Source organism: Scyliorhinus canicula, chromosome 17, assembly GCF_902713615.1.
Source record: "Scyliorhinus canicula chromosome 17, sScyCan1.1, whole genome shotgun sequence".
Taxonomy (NCBI): Eukaryota; Metazoa; Chordata; class Chondrichthyes; order Carcharhiniformes; family Scyliorhinidae; genus Scyliorhinus; species Scyliorhinus canicula.
The window spans coordinates 121,736,202-121,758,014 of record NC_052162.1 but is presented as its reverse complement, the minus strand read 5'-3'; the positions used below and the strand labels follow the sequence as shown (position 1 = coordinate 121,758,014).

Below are 21,813 nucleotides of genomic sequence, written 5' to 3'. Positions count from 1 at the left end.
GGGCTACTAGGGACGCAAAGGCCAGGACACCGGCCTCTTTCGCCTCCTGCACTCCCGGCTCCACCCCAACCCCAAAAATCGCGAGTCCCCAACTGGTTTGACCCTGGATCCAACCACCCTCGACACCGTCCCCGCCACCCCCTTCCAGAATTCTTCCAGTGCTGGGCATGCCCAGAACATATGGGCGTGGTTCGCAGGACTCCCCGAACATCTGGTGCACCTGTCCTCACCCCCGAAGAACCTACTCATCCTAGTCCCGGACATATGGGCCCGGTGCAGCACCTTAAATTGGATGAGACTAAGCCTCGCACATGAGGAGGAGGAGTTGACTCTCTCCAAGGCCTCCGCCCAAGTCCCGTCCTCTATCTGCTCCCCGAGTTCCTCCTCCCATTTAGCCTTCAGCTCCTCCACTGACGACGACTCCACCTCCTGCATTACCTTATAGATGTCAGACACCTTCCCCTCTCCTACCCACACCCCCGAAAGCACTCTGTCCATCGTCCCCTGCGAGGGCAGCAAAGGGAATCCCTCTACCTGTCGCCTAGCAAACGCCTTTACCTGCAGGTATCTGAACATGTTCCCCTGGGGAAGGCCAAATTTATCTTCCAGTTCCCCCAGGCCCGCAAACCTCCCGCCAATAAACAGGTCCCTCAATTTGCTGATGCCCGCCCTTTGCCATCCCCTGAATCCCCCATCCGTGTTCCCCGGGATGAACCGATGGTTGCCACCCAGTGGAGCCTCCATCGAGCCCCCTGTTTCCCCCCGATGCCGTCTCCACTGTCCCCAGATTCTTAGGGTCGCCGCCACCACCGGGCTCGTGGTAACCCTCTTGGGGGAGAGCGGCAACGGTGCCGTTACCATGGCACCCAGGCTTGTACCTCTACATGACGCCATCTCCATTCTTTTCCACGCCGCCCCTCCCCCCTCCATCACCCATTTACGCACCATTGACACATTGGCTGCCCAATAGTACTCCCGAAGGTTGGGCAGCGCCAGCCCGCCTCTATCCCTTCCTCGCTCCAGGAACACCCTCCTCACTCTCGGAGTCCCATGTGCCCACACAAAGCTCAGAATACTGCCGGTCACTCTCCTAAAGAAGGCCCTGGGGATAAATATGGGCAGGCACTGAAAAAGGAACAAGAACCTCGGAAGCACTGTCATTTTGACGGACTGCACCCTCCCCGCCAACGACAATGGCAGCATGTCCCACCTCCTGAACTCCTCCTCCATCTGATCTACAAGTCTGGTAAAGTTATGCTTGTGGAGAGTCCCCCAGTCCCTGGCCACTTGCACCCCCAGGTACCTAAAGCTCTCCCCTGCCCGCCTAAGCGGGAGCCTACCAATTCCTTCCTCCTGGTCTCCAGGGTGCACCACAAACACCTCGCTCTTGCCTAAGTTTAATTTATAACCTGAGAAGGTCCCAAACTCGGCTAGTAACTCCATCACTCCCGGCATCCCTCCCACCGGGTCCGCCACATACAGTAACAGGTCGTCGGCATACAACGACACCCTATGTTCCTCTCCACCTCGCACCAAGCCTCTCCACCTCTCTGAATCTCTCAATGCCATCGCCAGCGGCTCGATTGCCAGTGCAAACAACAAGGGGGACAAGGGGCAACCCTGCCTGGTCCCTCGGTAAAGCCGGAAGTACTCCGACCTCCTCCTATTCGTGGCAACGCACGCCATCGGGGCCTCATATAGCAGCCTTACCCATCTAATGAACCCTTCACCAAATCCAAACCTCCCCAACACCTCCCATAGGTACCCCCACTCCACTCTATCGAAGGCCTTCTCCGCATCCAGCGCCACCACTATCTCTGCCTCCCCCTCAATCGCCGGCATCATAATGACATTCAGCAATCTCCGCACATTCGTGTTCAGCTGCCTTCCCTTCACAAAACCTGTCTGGTCCTCATGCACAACCCCTGGCACACAGTCCTCTATCCTGGTGGCCAGGATTTTTGCCAGCACCTTAGCATCCACGTTGAGGAGAGATATGGGCCTGTATGACCCACACTGCTGGGGGTCCTTGTCCTTCTTTAAAATTAACGAGATCAGCGCCCGTGACATCGTCGGGGGCAAAGTCCCCCCTTCCCACGCTTCGTTGAGTGTCCGCACCAGCAAGGGGCCCACTAGGTCCACAAACTTTTTATAAAATTCCACCGGGAACCCATCCGGCCCCGGTGCCTTCCCTGACTGCATCTGCCCGATCCCCTTAACTAGCTCCTCCAGCTCAATCGGCGCACCCAGCCCCTCCACCTTCTCCTCCTGCACCTTTGGGAAAGAAAGCCTGTCAAGGAACCTCTCCATTCCCCTCCTCTCCCCCGTTGGCTCCGACTGGTACAGTTCCCCGTAAAAGTCCTTGAAGACCTCATTCACCTCTACCCCCTTCCGCACCACATTCCCACTCTTGTCTCTCACTCCAGCAATCTCCTTAGCCGCATCCCGCTTACGGAGCTGATGAGCCAGCATCCTACTCGCCTTTTCACCATGTTCGTACACTGCCCCTTGTGCCTTCCTCCACTGTGCCTCCGCCTTTCTAGTGGTCAGCAAATCAAATTTAGCCTGCAGGCTGCGCCTCTCCCCCAACAGTACCTCCTCTGGTGCCTCTGCATACCTCCTGTCCACCTCCAGCATCTTTCCCACCAGTCTATCCCTCTCGCTCCTCTCCCTGTGTGCCCGGATGGATATCAGCTCCCCACGAATTACTGCCTTCAGGGCTTCCCAGACCATCCCCACCTGAACCTCCCCCGTATCATTCACCTCAAGGTACCCCTCAATACTTGCCCGGACCCTCCTACACACCTCCTCCTCCGCCAACAACCCCACATCCAACCGCCACAATGGACGTTGGTCTCGCACCTCCCCCATCTCCAACTCTATCCAATGCGGAGCGTGGTCAGAGATTGCAATGGCCGAATACTCGGCCTCCTCCACTCTCGGAATCAGTCCCCTACTCACCACGAAGAAATCTATCCGAGAGTAGACCCTATGTACGTGGGAGAAGAAAGAGTACTCACGTGCCCTCGGCCTCACAAACCTCCATGGATCCACTCCACCCATCTGATCCATAAACCCTCTCAGTACCTTGGCCGCCGCCGGCCTCCTACCTGTCCTAGAGCTGGACCGATCCAGTGAAGGATCCAACACCGTATTGAAGTCCCCCCCTATGATCAGACCTCCCGCCTCCAGATCCGGGATCCGTCCCAACATACGCCTCATAAAGCCCGCATCGTCCCAATTTGGGGCATACACACTAGCCAGTACCACCTTCTCTCCTTGTAGCCTGCCCCTAACCATCACATACCTACCCCCCTTATCCGCCACCACCTCCGATGCCTCAAACAACACATTTTTCCCCACCAGAATCGCCACTCCCCGGTTCCTCACATCCAACCCCGAGTGGAAAACCTGCCCCACCCATCTCTTCCTCAGGCGGACCTGGTCCGCCACCCTCAGGTGGGTCTCCTGAAGCATTGCCACATCCGCCTTTAGCCCCTTCAGGTGAGCCAGTACCCTTGACCGCTTCACCGGCCCTCAGTGCAGGAATAATGCTCAGTGAAGCCGCCTTGACCCCCTGACTCGACCCCCGGACCCCCCAATGTCTCAACTCACCTATAAGGGGGTCCTCGGACCTCCCCACCCCACCTCACATGGGCAGTGCACCCCGGGCTTGATCCCCGGTGCGAGCAAAATGCCAGCCTGACACCTTGGCACTGTCCGCGTGGTACCCTGGCAGTACGCCTGCCAGCCTGACTGTGTTACCTGGGCACCCCAGAATTGCCATGCTAGCACCTGGGTGGCACTGCCAGGGTGCCTACATGGCATTGCTAGGGTGCCAAGCTCAAAACCTTCTCCTTCACGTGCTAGCTGTGGAAGGCGACTATAACCGCCCGTGGTGGCTCATTCACTTCGGCCTGAGTGACCGATGTGACCTGTCTAACCCGTAGCGGGTGGATCTTCTTCCTTCCCCACCAACTCAGCAAAAATCTTTGCAAAGTACTCGGTCGGCCTCAGGCCCTCCAGTCCTCAGGCAGGCCCACGATTTTCATATTTTCCCTCCTTGACCAGTTCTCCAGCTCCCCTCCCTTCGCTCTGAGCCTTTGTTAACCCCCGTTACTCTCCACAGCTCCTCACCCATCGAGGTGAACTGGTTGCTGTGTAGTGACAGTGTCTCCTCCACTCCCTTCAACTTCTCTCCTTGCTCCCACACTTCAACCGACGTCTTCATCTCTGCCACCTTTACCAGGGCAGTTGCCTCCTCTACCCACTCTAAAGTGAAGCCAGCATCTCCCTCCAAAGCACCTCCAAACGCTTGGCAAACAGCCTTTCAAACTCCACTGGCAGTAAGACCCTGATTGTGCTAAAATGACTGATAGCAGGCATGATGGGAAGGTTTTGGTCAACTTGAAATGAGATCTGTTACCTTTTGACCAGTGACCTATTTAGAGTCTGCGATGCTCTGATGGAAAAGATTGTGAAATGCCGAGCAGAGCCTGAGTTGACACCTTTAACCACAATGTCTGACGAATGGATCTGTGGTTAGAAGGAAGATGTAATTTGACAGTTTGAAGTAGAGTAAATTTGACCTGTCTGGGACACGGGTCAGAAGGAGTATAAGAACCAAGCATCGAAGATTCTGTTTCAGCAACGACCGAGGATCAGCCGGGACAAATGGGTGATGGCTCAGAGAATAGAACAGACCTCCGAGAGGAAAGTGGCCGATTCAGTTCAAAGGGGTAAAATCTACTTATGTCTGAAGCTCTGACATCACCTCGGTCAGAGTTTCCCCGGTGAGGGGAGCGGCCCCACCCGACGACCCAGCCCCCACCATCTTCCTTCCTGCAGGACTCACAGCAGCACTCGCCGGCGAACCTTCGCTCACCCCCTTCTTTCCAGCACCTTTCCTCTGGGACTTCGTTAGCCTCCTAATGACTTCCCTCCACAACTCATCTAAAAACTGTCCCAAAACCAGGCATAAAAGTCCAAAAATCCGAGACTCTCGCAGGAGCTACCTAACGTGTGACATCCACCGACATGTTGTCACTGGAAGTCCCCGGAATGAACAATATCAATATGACACCAGCATCAAGATATTAACGACAGGCCATTCATCTGCTCTGTCTGTGGACAGAGCTTCTCTCAGTCAGGCTGCCTGCTGGCACTGGGGAGAGGACATTGAAAAATGTTCCAGGAGTGGGATGGAATTCAGCCAATCCTCCAGCCTGTTGACACACCAGCGAGTTCAAACTGGGGAGCTGCTGTTTACATGTTCTCTGTGCGGATAGAGAGTCACTCACTCATCCCACTTCCTGACACACCAGCCACTTCATGTTTGACTGCAGGGGCTGGACTCTGCTGAGGGAAATATTCACTCTATCTGAGCCCCTCTGAATTACACACAACTCAATTCAATCTCCCCTCAGCCTCCTCTGTTCCAATGAGAACAACCCCAGCCTCTCCAATCTTTCCTCATAGTTAAAATTCTCCATCCCGGGTAACATCATCATAAATCCCCTCTGCAGCCTCTCTCGTGTGATCACATCCTTCCTGTAATGTGGTGAAAATAACGGTCTGCAGTGCTCTGGCTGTGGTCTAACTGGTGTTTGATCCAGTTCCAGCACAATCTCCCTGTTCTTATATTCTTGGCCCTCGGCTACCAAAGGAAACTATCCCATCTGCCTTCCTAAGCACTGACAGCAGGGACTGAGAGGCAGCTGAGAGAGGCAGCAGAGGGAGAGGGAGGCAGCAAGAGGGAGTGGGAGGCAGCAAGAGGGAGTGAGAGGCACCAGAGTGAGAGGGGAGCACCAGAGACTGAGAGAGACAGGAGAGAGGAGAGAAAAAAGAGAGAGGTACCCGAGACAGTAACAAAAATAAGTAATGAAATTGAGTTCAGACAGAGATCTGCATGAACTGAACCCTCTTTGTTCACAGACTAACAGAATAATCACTGTGCTTGAATCAATGTTATTCACTTTTGGAATTGAATGAATTATGGGTCAGATCAACTCTATCACCCCCAGTATCAGGTAGGTCTGTTTAATACAGAACAGGGTTAAACCCAGTGTCCAATATTAGAGGTCTCTGTGGCTGTTGGATGCCTGGTTTCACTGTACAGCTGACAAGCCCACAGCTTCAGTGAACCCGTCTACCCAGGGTCTGTTTCTAAACCCTCATCACAATATATTACCTGGTTGGCTATTTATATACGGTCATCATGGTCAGACAGCTCACACAAAGCTCAACCAGAAACTATGGTTCTTCTTTCTACTGATTCCAGCTCCTACAAGGAGTGACGGCATCTCCAGCCCTCAGCTCTGTTGCTGGGCTGTCATTGACATGAGCAATAGAGAGACAGAAGTTGCCTGAGGCTTAATGGGAAGTTGAAACTTGTAGCTCTAAATCAACTGTGTAAGATTTCTGAAAAGATCAGTAACTTTAAAAGATAAATTCTAAACCCAGTGAACAAGTTAGAGTCATAAGGCAAAGACTTCAGGTTTTATGACTTTTACGGCAAGAAACGAGAAGCAACAATGCCTAAATACTATTTTTATTAGGAATGTATCTCTTAAACTGTAAATAGACTTTGTCCTTTTACTTTTTTTTGAATTTTAGAGTACCCAATTTATTTTAAGGGGTAATTTAGCATTGCCAATTCACCTATCCTGCGCATCTTTGGGTTGTGCGGGTGAAACCCACGCAAACACGGGGCAAATGTGCAAACTCCACACGGACAGTGACCCAGAGCCGGGATCGAACCTGAGACCTCGGCGCTATGAAGCAGCAGCACTAACCACCATGCTGCCACTTTGCCCTTTTACTTTAATGTGGTAATGCCGGTGTTGGGCTGCGGTGAGCACTGTGAGAAGTCTTACAGCACCAGGTTAAAGTCCAACAGGTTTGTTTGAAATCACTAGCTTTCGGAGCACAGCTCCTTCCTCAGGTGAATGAAGAGGTAGGTTCCAGAAACATATATAGACAAAGTCGATGATGCAAGACGATACTTTTGAATGCGAGTCTTTGCAGGTAATTAAGTCTTTACAGGTCCAGACAGAGTGACTGGAGAGAGGGGCAATCATAGGGTAAAGAGGTGTGAATTGTCTCAAGCCAGTACAGTTGGTAGGATTTTGGGGGGTGGTGGTGGAATGTAATGCAACATGAATCCAAGGTCCCGGTTGAGGCCCTATTCGATTCCGGCTTGGGTCACTGTCTGTGTGGAGTCTGCACATCCTCCCCGTGTGTGCGTGGGTTTCCTCCGGGTGCTCCGGTTTCCTCCCACAGTCCAAAGATGTTTGGTGGATTGGCCATGATAAATTGCCCTTGGTGTCCAAAATTGCCCTTAGTGTTGGGTGGGGTTACTGGGTTATGGGGATAGAACATAGAACGATACAGCGCAGTACAGGCCCTTCGGCCCACGATGTTGCACCGACATGGGAAGTCAAAAACTAAAGGCCATCTAACCTACACTATGCCCTTATCATCCATATGCTTATCCAATAAACTTTTAAATGCCCTCAATGTTGGCGAGTTCACTACTGTTGCAGGTAGGGCATTCCACGGCCTCACCACTCTTTGCGTAAAAAACCTACCTCTGACCTCTGTCCTATATCTATTACCCCTCAATTTAAGGCTATGTCCCCTCGTGCTAGCCACCTCCATCCGCGGGAGAAGGCTCTCGCTGTCCACTCTATCTAACCCTCTGATCATTTTGTATGCCTCTATTAAGTCACCTCTTAACCTTCATCTCTCTAACGAAAACAACCTCAAGTCCATCAGCCTTTCCTCATAAGATTTTCCCTCCATACCAGGCAACATCCTGGTAAATCTCCTCTGCACCCGTTCCAAAGCTTCCACGTCCTTCCTATAATGAGGCGACCAGAACTGTACGCAATACTCCAAATGCGGCCAGACCAGAGTTTTGTACAGCTGCAACATGACCTTATGGCTCCGGAACTCAATCCCTCTACCAATAAAGGCCAACACACCATAGGCCTTCTTCACAACCCTATCAACCTGGGTGGCAACTTTCAGGGATCTATGTACATGGACACCGAGATCCCTCTGCTCATCCACACTGCCAAGAATTTTACCATTAGCCAAATATTCCGCATTCCTGTTATTCTTTCCAAAGTGAATCACCTCACACTTCTCTACATTAAACTCCATTTGCCACCTCTCAGCCCAGCTCTGCAGCTTATCTATGTCCCTCTGTAACCTGCAACATCCTTCCACACTGTCTACAACTCCACCGACTTTAGTGTTGTCTGCAAATTTACTCACCCAACCTTCTGTGCCCTCCTCTAAGTCATTTATAAAAATGACAAACAGCAACGGCCCCAGAACAGATCCTTGTGATACGCCACTCGTAACTGAACTCCATTCTGAACATTTGCCATCAACCACCACTCTCTGTCTTCTTTCAACTAGCCAATTTCTGATCCACATCTCTAAATCACCCTCAATCCCCAGCCTCCGTATTTTCTGCAATAGCCGACTGTGGGGAACCTTATCAAACGCTTTACTGAAATCCATATACACCACATCAACTGCTCTACCCTCGTCTACCTGTTCAGTCACCTTCTCAAAGAACTCGATAAGGTTTGTGAGGCATGACCTACCCTTCACAAAACCATGCTGACTATCCCTAATCATATTATTCCTATCTAGATGATTATAAATCGTATCTCTTATAATCCTCTCCAAGACTTTACCCACAACAGACGTGAGGCTCACCGGCCTACAGTTACCGGGGTTATCTCTACTCCCCTTCTTGAACAAAGGGACCACATTTGCTATCCTCCAGTCCTCTGGTACTATTCCTGTAGCCAATGATGACATAAAAATCAAAGCCAAAGGTTCAGCAATCTCTTTCCTGGCTTCCCAGAGAATCCTAGGATAAATCCCATCAGGCCCCAGGGACTTATCTATTTTCACCTTGTCCAGAATAGCCAACACTTCTTCCCTACGCACCTCAATGCCATCTATTCCAATAGACTGGGTCTCAGCATTCTCCTCCACAACATTATCTTTTTCCTGAGTGAATACTGACGAAAAGTATTCATTTAGTATCTCGCTTATCTCCTCAGCCTCCACACACAACTTCCCACCACTGTCCTTGACTGGCCCTACTCTTACCCTAGTCATTCTTTTATTCCTGACGTACCTATAGAAAGCTTTTGGGTTTTCCTTGATTCTACCTGCCAAAGACTTTTCATGTCCCCTCCTTGCTCGTCTTAGCTCTCTCTTTAGATCCTTCCTCGCTTCCTTGTAACTATCAAGCGCCCCAACTGAAACTTCACGCCTCATCTTCACATAGGCGTCCTTCTTCCTCTTTAACAAGAGATTCCACTTCTTTGGTAAACCACGGTTCCCTCGCTCTACCCCTTCCTCCCTGCCTGACTGGTACGTACTTATCAAGAACACGCAATAGCTGTTCCTTGAACAAGCTCCACATATCCAGTGTGCCCAACCCTTGCAGCCTACTTCTCCAACCAACACATCCTAAGTCATGTCTAATGGCATCATAATTGCCCTTCCCCCAGCTATAACTCTTGCCCTGCGGGGTATACTTATCCCCTTCCGTCACTAATGTAAAGGTCACCGAATTGTGGTCACTGTCTCCAAAGTGCTCACCTACCTCCAGATCTAACATCTGGCCTGGTTCATTACCCAAAACCAAATCCAATGTGGCCTCGCCTCTTGTTGGCCTGTCAACATATTGTGTCAGGAAACCCTCCTGCACACATTGTACAAAGAACGACCCATCTAATGTACTCGAACTATATCTTTTCCAGTCAATATTTGGAAAGTTAAAGTCTCCCATAACAACTACCCTGTTACTTTCGCTCTTTTCCAGAATCATCTTCGCCATCCTTTCCTCTACATCCCCAGAACTATTAGGTGGCCTATAGAAAACTCCCAACAGGGTGACATCTCCTTTCCTGTTTCTAACCTCAGCCCATACTACCTCGGAAGAAGAGTCCCCATCTAGCATCCTTTCCGCCACCGTAATACTGTCCTTGACTAGCAGCGCCACACCTCCCCCTCTTTTGCCCCCTTCTCTGAGCTTACTAAAACACCGAAACCCCGAACCTGCAACAACCATTCCTGTCCCTGCTCTATCCATGTCTCTGAAATGGCCACAACATCGAAGTCCCAGGTACCAACCCATGCTGCCAGTTCCCCTACCTTATTTCGTATACTCCTGGCATTGAAGTAGACACACTTCAAACCACCTACCTGAACACTGGCACCCTCCTGCAAAGTCAAATCTGTGCTCCTGACCTCTGTACTCTCAATCTCCCATGCCCCAAAACTACAATCCAAGTTCCCATGAATTAGTTTAAATCCCCCCAAAGAGCACTAACAAATCTCTTCCCCCCCCCCCCCCCCCCCCCACCCAGGATATTGGTGTCCCTCAAGTTCAGATGTAGACCATCCTGTCTATAGAGGTCCCACCTTCCCCAGAAAGAGCCCCAGTTATCCAGAAATCTGAATCCCTCACGCCTGCACCATCCCTGTAGCCACGTGTTTAATTGCTCTCGCTCCCTATTCCTCGTTTTACTATCACGTGGCAGGGGCAACAACCCAGAGATAACAACTCTGTTTGTTCTCGCTCTGAGCTTCCAGCCTAGCTCCCTAAAGGCCTGCCTGACATCCTTGTCCCCTTTCCTACCTATGTCATTAGTGCCAATGTGGACTACGACTTGGGGCTGCTCCCCCTCCCCATTAAGGACCCAGAAAACACGATCCGAGACATCACGTACCCTTGCACCTGGGAGGCAACATACCAAACATGAGTCTCTCTCGCTCCCACAAAATCTCCTATCTGTGCCCCTGACTATTGAGTCCCCAATTACTAATGTTCTACTCCTTTCCCCCCTTCCCTTCTGAGCAACAGGGACAGACTCCGTGCCAGAGGCCCGTACCCCATGACTTTAAGTCTCTCCCCCCCCCCCCACAAGTATCCAAAATGGTATACTTGTTACTCAGGGGAACGACCGCAGGGGGTCCCTGCACTGACTGCTTCTTCCCAGTCCCTCTTACAGTTACCCATCTATCTCCAGTCTTTGGTGTAACTACCTCCCTGAAGCTTCTATCTATGACCCCCACTGCCTCCCAAATGATCCGAAGTTCATCCAGCTCAAGCTCCAGGTCCCTAACACGGTTTTTGAGGAGCTGGAGTTGGGTGCGCTTCCCACAAATGAAATCAGCAGGGACACTGACGGTGTCCCTCACCTCAAACATTCTGCAGGAGGAGCATTGTACTGCCTTCCCTGACATCACCTCTAGATTTTAAAAAAACAAGAAAAAGAAAAAAGAAGAGCTTACCTGATATTCCCTCAAACCCTGCTCCCGCTGAAAGGTAAGCAAATTTAAAGGCACTCACTCACCTTCAAGACAGGCCCCTGCTCCCGCTTCCCAATGACCGTGGTTTTTTTTTTAGTTAGAGGAGGAGGAAGGGTGGGAAACACTGACGAAGTGTTTCGGGTTTAACTGTCACTTGACAACAGCCCCTCCACAAACCACCTTCAAATTAGGCTGACCGCACTGCACGTATGCAAATTTCCCCAGAACAGCTGATCAGTAGGTCTGCTCTGCTGGATGCTTGCCTTCACTCAAACTCCTTGGGTCTCCTTCGCAGGTACACCTTCAAATTAGGCTGACCGCACTGCACGTATACAAATTTCCCCAGAACAGCTGATCAGTAGCTCTGCTCTGCTGCCCTCTGCTAGGGTGGAGGTGTTGACCGTGGGTAGGGTGCTCTTTCCAAGAGCCGGTGCAGACTCGATGGGCCGAATGGCCTCCTTCTGCACTGTAAATTCTATGAAAATGGCTATAAGTTTCTGCTCAGCGATTCTGGGTTGATGTCTGTCCTGAAAGCTGCCTTGGAAAGGCTACTCCCTCTTCCCTGTGTTTGAGTGGGTTTCACCCCCACAACCCAAAGATGTGCAGCCTAGGTGGATTGGCCACGCTGAATAGCCCCTTAATTGGAAAAAATGAATTGGGTACTTTAAATTTTTTTTAAAACACGGCAATGAAGTCACTGTGAAACTCCCCCAGTCGCCACATTCCGGCGCCTGTTAGGGTCACAGAAGGAGAATTCAGAATGTTCAATTTACCTAACAGCACATCTTTCAGGCATTCTAGAACGAGAGGTAATAGTCTGAGGATAAGACTGAGGAAGGAGCAGTGCTCCGAAAGCTCGTTTTTGAAACAAACCTGTTGAACCTTAACCTGGTGTTGTAAGACTTCTTGCTGTGCTCACCCCAGCCCAACGCCGGCATCTCCACATCATAGGATAAGATGGGCAGCATGGTAGCACAGTGTTTAGCACAGTAGCTTCACATCTCCAGGGTTCCAGGTTCGATTCCGGCTTGGGTCACTGGCTGTGTGGAGTCTGCATGTTCCGCCCGTGTCTTCGTAGATTTTGTACTGGTGCTCCGGTTTCCTCTGACAGTCCAAATATGTGCAGGTTAGGTGGCTTAGGCCATGATAAAAGGTGGATTGGCCATGATCAATTGGCCTTTGTGTCAAAAAAGGTTAGGTGGGTTTACTGGATTATGGGATGGGGTGGAGGAGTGAGCTGGGGTTGGGTGCTTTTTCCAGGGTCTGGTGCAGACTCGATGGGCTGAATGCCCTCCTTCTGCACTGTAAATTAAGCCGCGAAACATGTGCTGTTAGATCATTTGGACATTCTGAATTCTCCCTCTGTGTGCCCAAACAGGCGCCAAAATGTGGAGCGTAGGGGCTTTTCACAGTAACTTCATTGCAGTGTTAATGTCAGCCTACTTGTGACAATAAAGATTATTTTTTAAAAAAAAGAGGTAACAAATTCTAAAGAGTTGAGGATAAACTGCTTCTTCCAAAGGACTGTGAATCTGTGGAATTCACTACCCCAGAGTGCGAGCTGGGACAGTGAGTAAATTTAGGGAGGAGTTAGACAGATTTTTAATCGGGTTGAAGGGTTATACTCGATGGGCCAAATGGCCTAATTCTGCTACTATATCTTATGACCTTCTGAAAGGGAGAGACATTGATTTGCTCTCAGATGTTGCCCAGAGGAGGATGTTTTAGTCTGAAACTCATTGTCCAACCTCCACATTGACATCACAAAGCAGCTCGACCTCTAAATCAGCCAATAGGAATAAGTCCGCTCCGCGGTGATGTCACTGACCAGCGCAGACACGGGAGCCCCACCCCCACCCATTGTTCCCCTTCCCCCACACATCCTCGAGACAAGGTTTCCAGACAACCGGCTGACCGTTCCGCTTATTTTGGGGCGGCACTACTTAGAATTCATGTGTTTCGGTTTTTTTGTTTATTATTATTTTATTTTTATTTTTTAATTTATTTTCTTTTATTTTGTGGATATGACCTGCACATTTATATACATGTACAGGATTAGGCCAGCACCTGCCTTAGCACGGTGCTGGGTGTGAAGAAACCAAGTATAAGAACATAAATTAATGAAGGATAAAGCAAAGGAGGGGAGTGCCCCATAAACCACGAGTGGAGCACAACCCAAAAAGAAGCAAAAAAGGAACAGAAACTTAGCTAAAACCCGTCAAATTAAAGTGTGAAAATCGGGGTCAGTGAGGCAATCCAACCCCTGCGGTGCCCACCGAGCACGGAAAGCCTCGAGTGTGCCCGTGGACACCGCATGCTCCCTCTCCAGGGACACCCGGCCGTGAACGAGGCCGCGGAAGAGGGGCAGACAGTCAGGCCGGACGACCCCCTCGCTCGCCCGCTGCCTGGACCGATAAATGGCTAGTTTGGCCAGGCTCAGGAGCAGGTTCACAAGGACGTCCTCCGCCTTCCCTGCCCCCCTCCACACCGGATGTCCGTAGATCAGGAGCATGAGGCTGAAGTGCAAACAAAATCTCAACAACAACGTTGTCAAGAAATCAAAGAGGGAGTGCAGCCTCGGACAGACAACATAAACGTGCTCCACGGTCTCCACCAGGCCGCAAAAGGAGCAGGTCTCTGGCAGAGAGAATGTTTGAATTTGACGGTTGCACGGCACTGCCATGTGCAGCACCCTCCACCCCAGGTCCCCGGGTTTTATGGGGAGGACGCCTCTGTAGAGGGACCTCCAGCGGGGACCTCCGCCACCGGACGGCTACGAGGCACGCCAAGGCGTGTCCGGACGGCGGGCGAGTCAAAGGAAGTGGAAGGTGTGTAATAGCAGGCCGTACAGGACACCCCTCCGCGCAGTGCGAAATGGCACAGAGGGTATTTCCGCGAGGCGGCTGGGGCTGTGGGGTGCCGGCACCCGGAGGGTGCGCCGGGGCTTGGGACCAATGTGGAATTCCGTCCGAGCAGGGGTCCGCTCAGACGGGATGCCACCGCACAACCACGCCGTCTCTAGCTCCAGTGTGCACGCGGGGCCGAGCACGGCCGTTTTGAGGCCTTGGATGGCTTTGACGTTGACCCCGCCCCGCGCTCAACGAGATCGTGGGGTGTCAGCCAGCCCGCCCCTCCGCCACCCAGCACGTCCCGATCCTGGTCACCCCGACATCCACAGCCCTCCGCTCCGCCAGCCACCGGAATGGAAATTGGCGGAGGTGCGGATTCCTGAGCAGCAGCTCCCTCGCGAGGGCCAGTATTCCTGACGGGGGAGAGCTGCGGCGCGTGGCGACCATGTTCCAGATTGTGAGGAGGTCCTGGTACAAGACGGGCAGCGCCAACAAAGAGTTCCGAAGACCCTGCTGGTCAACGAACAGGAGCTGCATGTCATAGTTCAGGCCATGCACCTGGCAGAAGAAATACGTCGCCAGGGTACACCATCGTGCAGGAGGCTCAACGTACACTTATCGCTGCAGAGTCTGAAGGCGGAAAGCCGCAATCGGGAGACTCGGAAGATCCCCACCCCCGCAGCGACTCAGTGCAATCCTTTCTCCCAGAAGAACCGAAGTTGGGTTCACTGGATGTGTGCGACAAAGTCAGGGGGAGGGGTTAAAGTGACCAGCCGGTACCACAGCATGGAGGTGATCAGCTGGTTTATGACGAGAACTCGACCCCTGTAGGACAGCACTCGGAGCCGTCCTGTCCAGCGTCACAGGCGAGCGGTGACCTTGGTCTCCAGCTCCTGCCAGTTCGCCGGCCAGGCTTCCTCTGCCGGGCAAAGATGGACTCCCAGTTAGAGGATGTTGGTCTGACTCCAGCTGAAGGGCCTGAGCTCCTCAGGGAGGTGGTCCATCTGCCACGGACCAACCAGGAGTCCGGAACATTTAGCCCAGTTGATCCGTGCGGAAGACGCGGCGGAGTAGACAGCTTGGCAGTCTCGCATCCTCCGCAGGTCACCGGGGTCAGTGAACATGAGGAGCACGTCATCAGCGTAAGCCGAGAGGTCCACCTCCACGTCCGGCTCGCGCAGAACCAGCCCCGTTAACCTCCTCCGCAGGAGGCACAGAAAGGCTCCACGCATAGGGAATAAAGTTGGCTGGACAGGGGGCAGCCCTGACGCACTCCTCTCCCAAAGCGAAGGGGCGCCGTCAGGGACCCGTTAACCTTAATCAGACACTGCGAGGCGGCGGACAGTAATCGGATCCGGGCGACAAAATGCGACCCGAACCCGAAAGCTCACAGAGTCCCGAGCAAATACTCGCGCCCCACCCTGTCGAACGCTTTCTCCTGGTCAAGAGACAAGAAGGCGCTCGACATACCAATTCTCTGGGAGAAATGAATAATGTCCCGGACCAGGTGGATGTTATCAAATATTGTGCGGTCCGGGACTGTGTAGGACTGGTCAGGGTGGATCATGTGGTCCAACACGGGGCCAAAGCGTAAAGAGAGTACCTTGGCGAAGAGTTTTTAATCCGTGCTGAGTAGGGACACCGGTCGCCAGTTCTTAAGTTGGCGGAGATCCCCCTTCTTGGGCAGCAGGGCAATGACGGCCCTGCGCCACGAAAGGGGCATCTCCCCAGTCAAGATACATTCCCCCAGGACCCCCACATAGTCGCTCCCCAGGACATCCCAGAACGCCCTGAAGAACTCCACGGTCAGCCCGTCCAGCCCTGGGGTTTCCCCCCGTGACAGGCTGTCGAGTGCGCCGGTCAGCTCCTGGAGGTTGATGGTTTGTTCGAGCTTCCCGGCGCCCTCCGGGCCGACCTGTAGCAGGTCCTCCCACAGATCTCTGCAAGCGTCCTCGCTGGAAGGATCCGGAGAGAAGAGGTCGGAATAAAAATCCCTAATCAGGCTCCTGACCTCCTCCGGATCCGAGACGAGGGACCCGTCGTCGGCCAGCAGCGTAGAAATCTGCCGACGGGTCCCCTGTCCTCTTTCCAGCGAGTAGAAGGGGGAGCCGCGGTCCATGTCCCTCAGGAGACGGATCCCCGACCTCACGTATGCGCCGCGGGACCCGGCAAGTTGCAGGTCCCACAGCGCGCCCCTCTTCTCTCTGTACACCAGCCCCAGGGCCGGGTCCTCATCGGGCTGAGCAAGACGTGACTCCAGATCGAGGAGTTCCTCAGCCAATTTGGCGACTGTGGAGTTCCGCCTCGCCGTAGACCCCTTTGTGTACCCCTGACAGAAGGCGCGGACGTGAGTCTTGCCCACGAACCACCACAGCCTCAAGGAGGGGAAGCCACCCCGCTTCCTTCTCCAGCCGGCCCAGAAACGGCGGAACGAGTCCAGGAACCGCTTGTCCTCCAGCAGCAGGTAGTTAAAGTGCCAGTGCGCGGACCGTGTCTGAGCGCGGGATGGGGCAAACCTCGCCCACACTAGTTTGTGGTCCGAGCATGGCACCTGCTCCATGGAAGCCGTCGGAACGCTGGGCAAGTACGTCTTGGAAATGTAAAGACGGTCGATTCTGGACGCTGTGAACGGAGGATGCACATAGGTGTACACCCGCAATTCAGGATGGAGAGTCCGCCAGACGTCCACCAAGTCAAAGGACCTGACCAGGTCCCTCAACATCACCACCGCCTGCAGCTTGCGCAGGACTCCATGACGGTCCTTGTCCTGGAGGGTGCAATTAAAATCTCCTCCCGAGGACGATGCACTCGCCCACCGGGATGGTGTCTAGAAGAGTGGACACTTTTTCAAAGAAAGTCATCTGCTGCGGTCCTTCTACCGGAGCGTATAGGTTTATAAAGTGGATCACCGCTGCCCCGTCACGGACCTTCAGGTGCAGCAGACGGCCTGGCACTGGCTCCTTGACCCCCAAGATCTCCGGCTGAAAATGTGGAGCCAACAAGATAGCCACCCCGCCCGAACGTGGGGCCTGGTGATTCATGAAGTCTCCTCCTTGCCACTCCAGGGTCCACTGAGCTTTGTTACACGGAATGGGGTGGGTTTCCTGCAGGAAGCACACCCCGTACTTTCTGTCCCGAAGGATAGAAAAGAACTGGAAACGGCGGTGCGCGTTCCTGCTGCCGTTGATGTTGAGGCTGGCTATGGTTACCTCCATGTCAGTAGTATAGTCTATCTGTCACCATCACCTTTTAGTGCTCAGAGGGAGTGGGGCTTGAACGCCCCCTCCACTCCCTCAGGAGTCCCACGAGGAACTGAACAGCTTGGCGCTGCTCCTCCTGGGCCTGATCAAAGTCCCGCCCCTCTCTGGTATAGGCACGGGTGGACTCGAGGAGCAGCACCAGATTTTCCCAGCTGTCCAGGGCCAGTCACACACAGTCCGGGTGACCATGGTGTTCACCCAGAAATGCTCGGAGTTCCCCAGCGGGGATGAGGGGAGACTCGGTGCCGGGTGTGAGGGCGCCCTCTGCCTCGCTGCAGAGAGCATCTAAATCCTCCTCCTCACCCGCCACCGAGCAGCCTTCCTCCTCCGAGCGATCACCACTCGAGCCCGAGTCCCCCACCACGTGGAGTGTGGTGGGTGGCAAGGGCCCACCGGCTGACCTTCGGCCCGAGTCGACCCTACCCCTAGGGTCGTCCTCAGGCGTGTCCCTCGCAGGCTCCCCCCCCCCCCCCCCCCCGCGATTCTGGGTCTGTGGACGGTGGCGACCCCATAGAACATAGAACATAGAACACTACAGCGCAGTACGGGCCCTTCGGCCCTCGGTGTTGCGCCGACCTGTGAAACCATCTGAAGCCTATCTGACCTACACTATTCCATTTTCATCCATATGTCTATCCAGTGACCACTTAAATGCCCTTAAAGTTGGCGAGTCTACTACTGTTTCAGGCAGGGCGTTCCGCACCCCTACTACTCTCTGAGTAAAGAAACTGCCTCTGACATCTGTCCTATATCTATCACCCCTCAATTTAAAGCTATGTCCCCTCGTGTTGGTCATCACCATCCGAGGAAAAAGACTCTCACTGTCCACCCTATCTAACCCTCTGACTATCTTGTATATCTCTATTAAGTCACCTCTCAGCCTTCTCCTCTCTAACGAAAACAACCTCAAGTCCCTGAGCCTTTCCTCGTAAGGCCTTCCCTCCATACCAGGCAACATCCTAGTAAATCTCCTCTGAACCCTTTCCAAAGCTTCCACATCCTTCCTATAATGTGGTGACCAGAACTGCACGCAGTACTCCAGGTGTGGCCGCACCAGAGTTATGTACAGCTGCAGCATGACCTTGTGGTTCCGAAACTCAATCCCCCTGCTTATAAAGGCTAGCACACCATATGCCTTCTTAACAGCCCTATTAACCTGGGTGGCAACTTTCAGGGATTTATGTACCTGGATGCCGAGATCTCTCTGTTCATCTACACTACCAAGAATCTTGCCATTAGCCCAGTACTCTGCATTCCTGTTACTCCTTCCAAAGTGAACCACCTCACACTTTTCCGCATTAAACTCCATCTGCCACCTCTCAGCCCAGCTCTGCAGCTTATCTATGTCCCTCTGTATCCTATAACATCCTTCAGCACTATCCACAACTCCACCGACCTTCGTGTCATCTGCAAATTTACTAACCCATCCTTCTACACCCTCTTCCAGGTCATTTATAAAAATGACAAACAGCAGTGGCCGCAAAACAGATCCTTGCGGTACACCACTAGTAACTGAACTCCAGGATGAACATTTGCCATCAACCACCACCCTCTGTCTTCTTTCAGCTAGCCAATTACTGATCCAAACCTCTAAATCACCTTCAATCCCATACTTCCTTATTTTCTGCAATAGCCTACCGTAGGGAACCTTATCAAATGTCTTCCTGAAATCCATATACACCACATCAACCGCTTTACCCTGATCCACCTGTTTGGTCACCGTCTCAAAAAACTCAATAAGGTTTGTGAGGCATGACCTACCCTTCACAAAACCGTGTTGACTATCGCTAATCAACTTGTTCTTTTCAAGATGATTATAAACCCTATCTCTTATAACCTTTTCCAATATTTTACCCACAACTGAAGTAAGGCTCACAGGTCTATAATTACCAGGGTTGTCTCTACTCCCCTTCTTGAACAAGGGGACAACATTTGCTATCCTCCAGTCTTCCGGCACTATTCCTGTCGACAAAGACGACAGAAAGATCAAGGACAAAGGCTCTGCAATCTCTTCCCTGGCTTCCCAGAGAATCCTAGGATAAATCCCATCTGGCCCAGGGGACTTATCTATTTTGACATTTTCCAAAATTGCTAACACCTCCTCCTTTTGAACCTCAATTCCATCTAGCCTGGTCGAGTGTTCTCCTCGACAACATTGCCTTTCTCCAGTGTAAACACTGACGAAAAATATCCATTTAATGCTTCCCCTATCTCCTCTGATTCCACACATAACTTTCCACTACTATCCTTGATTGGCCCTAATCTTACTCTAGTCATTCTTTTGTTCCTGATATACCTATAGAAAGCCTTAGGGTTTTCCTTGATCCTATCCGCCAACGACTTTTCGTGTCCTCTCCTCGCTCTTCTTAACTCTCCCTTTAGGTCCTTCCTGGCTAACTTGTAACTCTCAAGTGCCCTAACTGAGCCTTCATGTCTCATCCTAACATAAGCCTTCTTCTTCCTCTTGACAAGTGCTTCAACTTCCTTAGTAAACCACGGTTCCCTTGCTCGACAACTTCCTCCCTGCCTGACAGGTACATACTTATCAAGGACACGCAGTAGCTGTTCCTTGAAAAAGCTCCACATTTCGATTGTACCCATCCCCTGCAGTTTCCTTCCCCATCCTATACATCCTAAATCTTGCCGAATAGCATCATAATTGCCTTTCCCCCAGCTGTAATTCTTGCCTTGCGGTATATACCTATCCCTGCCCATTGCTAAAGTAAACATAACCGAGTTGTGATCACTATCACCAAAGTGCTCACCTACATCTAAATCTAACACCTGGCCGGGTTCATCACCCAGTACCAAATCCAATGTGGCCTCGCCCCTTGATGGCCTGTCTACATACTGTGTCAAAAAACCCTCCTGCACACACTGTACAAAAACTGACCCATCTATAGTACTCGAACTATAGTATTTCCAGTCGATATTTGGAAAGTTAAAGTCTCCCATAACAACTACCCTGTTACTCTCGCTCCTGTGGAGAATCATCTTTGCAATCCTTTCCTCTACGTCTCTGGAACTATTCGGAGGTCTATAGACAACTCCCAACAGGGTGACCTCTCCTCTCCTGTTCCTAACCTCGGCCCCTACTACCTCAGTAGACGAGTCCTCAAACGTCCTTTCTACCGCCGTAATACTTTCCTTGATTAACAGTGCCACCCCCCCACCCCCCCACCCCCCTCTTACCATCTTCTCTGTTCTTACAGAAACATCTAAATCCTGGAACCTGCAACAACCATTCCTGTCCCTGCTCTACCCATGTCTCCTAAATCGCCACAACATTGAGATCCCAGGTACAAACCCATGCTGCAAGCTCACCCACCTTATTCCGGATGCTCCTGGCGTTGAAGTAGACACACTTCAAACCAGCGTCTTGCTTGCCGGTGCCCTCTTTCGAACTTTTAACCCTATCCCTGACCTCACTACTCTCAACATCCTGTACACTGGGACTACAATTTAGGTTCCCATCCCCCTGCTGAATTAGTTTAAACCCCCCCGAAGAGCACTAGCAAATCTCCCCCCCAGGATATTGGTACCCCTCTGGTTCAGGTGAAGACCATCCTGTTTGTAGAGGTCCCACCTACCCCAGAATGAGCCCCAATTATCCAGGAAACCAAAACCCTCCCTCCTGCACCATCCCTGTAGCCACGTGTTCAACTCCTCTCTCTCCTTATTTCTCACTTCGCTAGCACGTGGCATGGGTAACAACCCTGAGATAACAACTCTGTTTGTTCTAGCTCTCAGCTTCCACCCTAGCTCCCTGAATTTCTGTCTCAAATACCCATCTCTCTTCCTACCTATGTCGTTGGTACCTATGTGGACCACGACTTGGGGCTACTCCCCCTCCCCCTTAAGGATCCAAAAAACACGATCAGAGACATCACGAACCCTGGTACCTGGGAGGCAACACACCAACCGTGAGTCTCTTTCGTTCCCACAGAACCTCCTGTCTGTTCCCCGTCTCCGGGGCCCCGGAATGGTCCGAGGAGCCCCCCGGAGACATCTCCGGGATGAAAACCGGGCTCCCCAGCGACGTCGACCGGGGTGTAGAGAGCGGGGTGTAGAGAGCGGGGTGTAGAGAGCGGGGTGTAGAGAGCGGGGTGTAGAGAGCGGGGTGTAGAGAGCGGGGTGTAGAGAGCGGGGTGTAGAGAGCGGGGTGTAGAGAGCGGGGTGTAGCGAGCGGGGTGTAGCGAGCGGGGTGTAGCGAGCGGGGTGTAGCGAGCGGGGTGTAGCGAGCGGGGTGTAGCGAGCGGGGTGTAGCGAGCGGGGTGTAGCGAGCGGGGTGCCTCCCCCGTCCACGACCCGAACAGGTAAGAATAATGGTGACTTCTGCTGGCCCCCCGGCGATG

At 52.4% G+C, this 21,813-nt stretch overlaps 1 pseudogene; it reads left to right on the top strand.

Moving 5' to 3' along the window:
* Window positions 1–21,813, top strand: part of LOC119951847 — a 46,635-nt pseudogene that overhangs the window by 14,997 nt on the left and 9,825 nt on the right.